Here is a 7,817-nt window from a genome sequence, read left to right as displayed (position 1 = left end):
TACCCAATCTTGTTGAGAAATACTCTTTAGTCTCTAAAATATCTGAATTACAGAAAATAAGAAAAATTAGACAATTGTCCTCTTTCTTCAGAGGCGTATGTATGTATTGGAGCATGGGGTACATGCACCCATGCTCCTCTCTCTATACTATATATATTTATTTTATATTTTTTAAAATATGCTTAAATATACGTGTGTGCATCCAAGCTCAAGAATTTCATAGTGCAATAAATATTTAGGGCACCTTCTTGTGTTAGATGTTCTCGGTTTGTAGGCATGTCTAGTGTCCTTTCTTGTGTTTTAATTAAGTCTTTTTTTCTTCTTCTTTTTCCTTCTTTTTTTGTTTGATTTTTTCATTCAAAATTTCCAAATCTAACACATTGAAATCCATTATTTCCTTTTTGTCATCACAAAAATTTATATAATTAAAAGTAATAGCAGTGGATGATGTAGCATAATACAATGATCCTAATATTTTTGATACAAATATATATATATACACACACACACACATGTTACAAATCACTAAAATTATAAGAAAAAAATTTTAATTTTAATTTATAATTTCTAAATGGTAATGAATTCACAGTAAAAACTTGAAGCTTAAATCCGTCAAATATAAATTTTAGATTCACCTCTTTGTAATTGTGCACACATCTCCTTGAAATCCTAAATTCACCTCTGCCTTTCTTCATCCCATACCAGGTTCATATACATTGAAATGGCATTGGAATACACTGGGGTCTGGGAACGTTCAAAACTGAACTTGGTGTACCAATGAAATAGCTGGAGTTGGTGAAAATTATATCCATGAACAAACTGCTCTATACTAAATGAGATTCTACTATATTTTCACAATAGTTTATCTATCTCATCATTCAGTATATATAAAAAAGGGTTAAACTTTCCTCTCCAAAGAGAGATCATGACATAAACCTCTACCTCAAGTGTTCTCTACAGCACCGATTCTATTACCAGAACATACCATCAATTCAAATCCCTATTCCTCAGAGTAATTTGGTTGGGATACTAACTCCCGATGCTCCTCCTGCCAAATGCTTCTCTTGATTTCCAACAACATCGTCCAAGTAGTCATCTCCGCAGCCTCTATTCTAGCCTATTCATCCTTCACAGGCGACAGGCCTACCTATCGACTACCAATGGCAACTTACTTCTCAACTTTCTTGTTGGCTTGTTCTTTTCTGAAATTGGTTCACCAAATGAGGACAAGTGGGTTTACAGTCTAAGTAATTTTAGGAAAAGTTTGAGAGCAAAATATTCACTGTACAAGTACAAAAACAAATGTCTATATGCGCAAGTATTAAGAAATGAAAATCTCGGTTAACAGAGGAATCGGTCAACTATCAAGTCACCGACAGAATTAGTAATACCAATGAAATGTCAGAATCAGAATTCAATTCTGGAGTCAATCCACCATACCAAACGAGCTGTAAGATTTTAAGGCAGTAATTCGATAAGAGAATTTAAGTGGAAGAGCTATGGAAGATTGGATTTGGTTTCAGGTGATAAATACAGGTCAAAGCTTAAGCCAGCTCAACTATTCACAGTCTATTGAAGTTTGGACACCTATATAAGGGCAGAGATTATTAGAGTGGCACAGTAAAAATAGTTGTTACAGAATAATTAGTGAGCTGTAAATATATTACTTTCCATAGATAGGTGCTAAGTTGCTCGGACACGGGTGCGGGTGTCCAATACGGGTGCGGATCTAGAGGTCGAATCCTTTGAAATGTAACTTCTAAGATTCGGGTTTGCAGATCCTAGTATGGATACAGGTGCGGGGATCCGGCTAAAAATAATTCAAAAAAAGTATATATATATATATATAAATTATGAGAAATTTTGTGGAATACTTGCGTATAGCTTGTAAAATGCGGATTTTTTTTTATTCTCAAGTTGTAGATAAGTAAATGATTGATTTCCTAGATAAAATGTGCTATTTTCTTCAAATTTCCCCTAGTTTTAGTTCTGATTTCCGAAATTAAACTGTATATCATCTCGAATTTTCCGTCTGCGGCACCTCAACTGCAGTGTCGGAGCAACTTAGGATAGGTGAGTCAATTGTAGGAGAAGATTCTTAGGATATTTTCATTTACTTGGTTTGATTAGTTTCCTTTGATAGAGTCTTATATAAGTGTATAAATATAAATACATTGTATTCATGAATAGAAGACAAACAAGTTATTCTCTCTGGTTACAATAGATAGAAATTAGACAACGCCTGTTAAGTAACGCGCATTCATGTCCTGCTTGTCATAATCTATTCTACCCAAGCTTGATTTGTGATGTAACTGAATTGAAGTATTGAAGCACAAGCAGCACTAATTTCTTCCACCAGAACTCGAAATAATCAATTTGACAGACACTTACCTTCAACTCAAAGCAGCGCCTATCACATGTATGCAATCTAAGACACTCATGTCTTCCAGTATATGCACATTTACCACAAATTTCTAGAGTTTGGTGAGTTCAGGAAATTTGTGATGCCCCAAATATGCGTGGGAGATATAAAGAACACGCCAATTAGCACAAGCAAAGGAAAGGCAAATAGACATTTAAAATTTTTGTTCACTGACCAATCCTAAATTAGCAGTTACTTTGAGGACCTTCAGCTGAGAGAAAACACAGGAAACCGGAGCCAATATATCATCCAAAATACGTGTGGCGTCCATAATGTCTACCTCAATCAGCATAGGAACATTCGAAAGCAATAATTTGTGTCCTGCTGAAGTCCCAAGCGTTACAAGGTTTGTATCCCGAATTTTAAGTGATTCTAAATCGGGGCAGGACCATATCCCCAAGTGTTTCAACTTGAGGGAAGGACCAACAACTTCCAAATTAACCAGCGTTGCCGCTCCACGAACCACCATTTCTTCAAGAAATGGACAATTGTGCAGGAAGAACTCAAGAACATTACCTGTCACTTTTACGGACTTCAATAACAGTACTTTTACAGAGTTAAAATTATTCCTAAGTGGTGGGAACTTGTTGACATTGTTCGGATGAGGTTGACCAGCATAATGATTGAGATCAAGGAGTTGGGCCGGAAAAGTATAACAATAATCAAAAAGTCGAAGGTTCTCCCCACCTTTTAACAAGTCTAACTCTAGCCTTTGAACTTGCCTAGCAAAGGCAAACTCAAGCCACTTGTCAATCTCATGCTGGGCGAATTTGTTTAAATCGAAACAAACACGAAATTGGTCTAATCTCTGAGCTTTACACCTCTGCAAAGTATGGTTCACCCACCTCACATACTTCTTCATATGCCTTTTCCGAAGCTTGTGATCCAGTAATACTTCGTATAATGGTTTGGTAGCATCAAAATTAAGCCGAGAAATATATCTCCACAAGGGTAACCACTAACCAACGCTTGGAGAGGACACTGGTGTCTGCTGCTTCCTTAACGCCAAGGAAAGACAGTATATGTACCAGAATCTCATCAGGCAAACTGACTAATGCGATCCTCTGCAGTGCAAATTCGTTTTGAAAACTAGAATATAGAGAAGAAAAGCAGTTTCATCACATCAATCTATGAGAAAAAAAAATAGTAGCAGAAGTCTTGTAGCAGAAATTTGGATTACAAGTACAAATAGGTGGGGAAAAGAGGAGTCTTGATTACTGTCTTTTTGTAGAGGTAAAATTGTGCAAAGATTTATTTTTAAAAAGAAAAAGGAGTTCAAGGTACAAGCGGGAAGAGCAAAAGACTAATATATAGATATTGAGAAGAAATTGAAACTAAAATATAGGAGTAGTAGTATTACCTGGTAAGCAAAGAAGCAGAGCAAAACGATTGCTCTTTTTCAATTGAAACAGATGCACCACTGCAGAAAGATTGCTCTCTTTCAATTTCAATGGAAACAGAGAACAAAGATTGCTCTTTTCAAAACGTATAGCGGCGGGTGGCTGTTATGGGTTCCAGAAAATCAGATCCGATTGAAACAACAGTGGTGACTGATGGCTCTTATGGGCTAGGCCCAACAGTTGCTCCGTCACCCCATCGGATTGGATTTCAGCTAAAAAACTTGCTTTTCGGCGGTCAAATTAATTTTTATGTCCCGCCTTGTTTTGTTTTTTTTTTTCGATTAGAAGGGCAATCTCAAATCTGCAATTCATATAGAAACTAGGGTGACATTTATGTTGGAATATATACCACAGCGGAAGCAATAGCAGAATTTTATTCACGTGTAATCTAAACAACTAGCACGTATGGAGATTTTAAGGTTACCTCTTGAAGCGTAAACACAACAAATCTATGTCGTTCTCCAGTTGCTCAGTTGATACCACACACCAGCAGATTTTCACAGTCTTCTACTGTGTTACCCAAACAATAACCGAAAATAGAGAATTTTGGGTGGGCAAAATTCTAGTAGAAACTGCAGTCAGAATCATTCCCCAAACGTCCAGCCCTTATATCCATATATATAGCTGCGTTTTTAGGTCAAAACCATTTTCAAAACCTGTTAGGTTTCCTTCTCCCACTAAGGGACGGTTTCCATGTTTTCTTTTCCACTAAGTAACAGTTTTCACTATTTTCTATTATTTAGGCACAGTAGGGACCACAGAATTTAATTAACAAGGCTTCTTATTATGATATTAATTTCGAAATTCTAAAATTAATTTCCATCATAATAAATTACGAATTATTCCACTAAAAATTCGTAATTACACTCCTTAGTTCAATTTCGAAATTCTTCCATAAAACATTATTTAACTCTCCATGTTAAGATTCAGATACTAATCAATCAAATTAAATTACTGACTATTTAATTTATTGATTACTTCCTTTAGACTTACACTTAACTTATTTCATGTGTCGGATACAAAATTCACCGGTCGGGTTTACACATGAAAACTTATAAGCTTTCATAAAGGAGTATCATCAATCTCAAAATCGAGACATGGATTCCATCAACTAATTATTACTTCGCCAATGTATATCATTGTTATCCAATTTACCAGGCTTATTGACTCGCGAAAGAATCTCGCCTTTTAATAAATCAAAACAACAAGTGACATACACAGCTAATAATAATTATATCAGGATTAAGAGTATAAGTACATTAAATGGACTAGAGAAATTATTTTATAAAGTCAGTATAAAATACTCATCTCTACTTGATCCGTTCAATACATACAAAATGTACTAGCACAAGAAGTTGGAATTAAACCATTCCCATAATCAAGATAAATTATATTTAATCTTGTGCTACAATCATTCCGATGATTTGTCCAATTCCATCATTAGATTGTGAACATTAACTTTTATGTCTTACAAGAACCGATGATTTAATCTTCCGTGTATAAGCTAAACTCTATACACTAAATCATCTACTATGTAAGCAATGGACGCACAAACCAACACATGATCTATTTAAAATGAAACTTTATTGAATTTAAACAAGTAAATAAATAATTGTTCATAAAGAATACTATAACAATACGCATGACTTATAGTATATTCTAACAATTTATGGCATATGGTTCAATTTAGACATCAATTAAAGGAAATACCCGCCAAGAAACCCTTCTTGCTCCAATAGCATTCTTGTCCCCTACCGCCACCAAATTTCTAACCTCGACCATTTGCTCTTCACTTGTCTTAGCAACTCTCTTCGTTGCTTCAACCAACTCTAAGACACATGCATAAAATGCATAGAATATACTCATCAGATTTTATAAAACCAAATCTGCCCAACTTCATTAGTGCATTGACTGCATGACTTGAATTTTTCAATTCTTTATCTTTATTCATTCTTTTTTTGCATGTATATAGATCACTTCTCCTCGCTTCTGTATTCTATAAGACAACAGTTGGATAAATAAGACACGTATATAAGATTATCAAGCAACATTTTCCTTTTATGTTTAATTTGTACTTCATTTCAAGCTGTACTTTATATAGTATTCTACTTTTCATATTTTATATTTCCAACTTGGAGCAGAATGTCGAAGACTTCTACCAATCAACTTAGAACTAATATCTCAACAAAAATACCCTTATCCATAAGTCATGAAAGGTAGGCAAAGCTTGTCGTGTTCCCAAGTTTTAAACACCCATCATAACTTTGGTACGTGTGTTTATTCTACTCATCTTTGTTAATTATTCACAAGTTTTGACGACAATAACAACAACAATGTCTTAATGTATTCACAAGTGGGGTCTGGGGAGTAGGGGCGGATGCACGCTTCCTCAAGCGGTGTCATGCGACACCGCTTCGTCGGAAAATTTTACTAAATATATGTATTAATACCGTACGGAAACAGATAAGTAAGAAAAAATGATACCACTTGACATAAATTGTATCTTGGTGTGTTGGTTTTGTGCTTGATTTTGCTATAAGAGGTCAAAGGTTCAAACCTCAACTAGCACATTTTTCTTTTGTAAATATTTGAGAGAGCTTTTGTAGTTAAAAATTGTGATGAAGTAGAATTGAACGCAATTATTTTTTTAACTTAATACCCAACAAAACCAATAAATTAAGGTTATTTCTTGTCTAAAAGTATGATAATCAAAGTAATATTCTAGTTCTTCTATAAATTTCGACATCGCTTATAAAAATTCCTACATACGCCCCTGCTGGGGAGGGAGAGATGTACGCAGCCTTACCCCTATCCTGGACGGCCAGAGTGGATGTTTCCGAAAGACCCTCAGCTAAAGCAAAGATGAAAGAAGCACTAATAATAGTAATGACAAAACAAGATATTTAAAAAACTGAGACCAAGATAGCAAGATGCAAGATGAAAGAAGCACTGATAACAAGTAATACAATACAAGATATGTAGTAATAGCCATCTAAGGATAAAATAATACTATACTAACACTAATACTGCAGAAATAAGAAGGCAAGGGAAATACTAGACTGCCTACTAACCTTCTACCCTAATCCTCAACTTCTACACGCTCCTATCAAGGGTCATGTCCTCGGTTAGCTCAAGCTGCGCTATGTCCCGCTTGACCACTTATCCTCAAGACTTCTTTGGCCTACCTCTACCCCTCCTCTGACCCCCCCCCCCAAGGACAACCTCTCACACCTCTTTACTGGTGCACTTGTGCTTTTCCTTTGAACATGCTCGAACTATCGAAGCCTCGCCTCTCGCATCTTGTCCTCCATGGAGGCCACTGCCACCTTGTCCATAATAACTTCGTTCCTAATTCTATTTAGCTAGTATGCGCACACATTCATCTCAACATCCTTATTTCAGCAACTTTAATTTATCTTCTGGATATGAAATTCTTGACTGGCCAGCACTCTGCCCCATATAACATAGCCGGTCTAACCATTACTTTGTAGAACTTACCTTTAAGTCTCAATGGCATTATTGCGTAAGACACTGAAAGCGAGCCTCCACTTCATCCACCCCGCTCCGATACGATGTGTGACATCCTCATCAATATCCCCATCACTATGAATCATAGACCACGAATACTTAAAACTCTCTCTCCTAGGAATGACTTAAGTATCAAGCCTCACATCCACAATGCTTTTTGGTTAACCCGCTGAACTTTCACTTCAAGTATTCTGTCTTGGTCCTGCTCAACTTGAAACCTTTAGACTTAAGGGTATGGCTCCAAACCTCCAACCACTTGTTAACACCACCTCGCATCTCATGAATCAAAACTATGTCATCTGCAAACAACATACACCAGGGCACCTCTCCTTGGATGTGTCGCGTCAATGCATCTATCACCGAGGAAAATAAAAAATGAAGTAAGTGTTGATCCCTGATGCAACCCCATCTCAACTAGAAAGTACTCTGAGTATCCTCATGTTGTCCTTACCCGTATCTTAGCTCCC

General features: G+C 36.1%; 1 long non-coding RNA gene across 1 annotated transcript; it reads right to left on the bottom strand.

Moving 5' to 3' along the window:
- Positions 1-2,160: 2,160 nt before the first annotated feature.
- LOC104232694 (uncharacterized) lies at positions 2,161-4,111 on the bottom strand. Its single transcript, XR_011406908.1, has 2 exons — positions 3,783-4,111; positions 2,161-3,511 (listed from the first exon to the last, which is right to left on the bottom strand). It is a non-coding gene; the product is annotated as an uncharacterized lncRNA (long non-coding RNA).
- Between the last annotated feature and the right edge of the window lie 3,706 nt (positions 4,112-7,817).

This window comes from Nicotiana sylvestris, chromosome 4 (assembly GCF_000393655.2).
Source record: "Nicotiana sylvestris chromosome 4, ASM39365v2, whole genome shotgun sequence".
NCBI classification, from domain to species: Eukaryota; Viridiplantae; Streptophyta; class Magnoliopsida; order Solanales; family Solanaceae; genus Nicotiana; species Nicotiana sylvestris.
The sequence above is the reverse complement of the archived record's forward strand: the minus strand, read 5'-3'. Positions and strand labels throughout refer to the sequence as shown.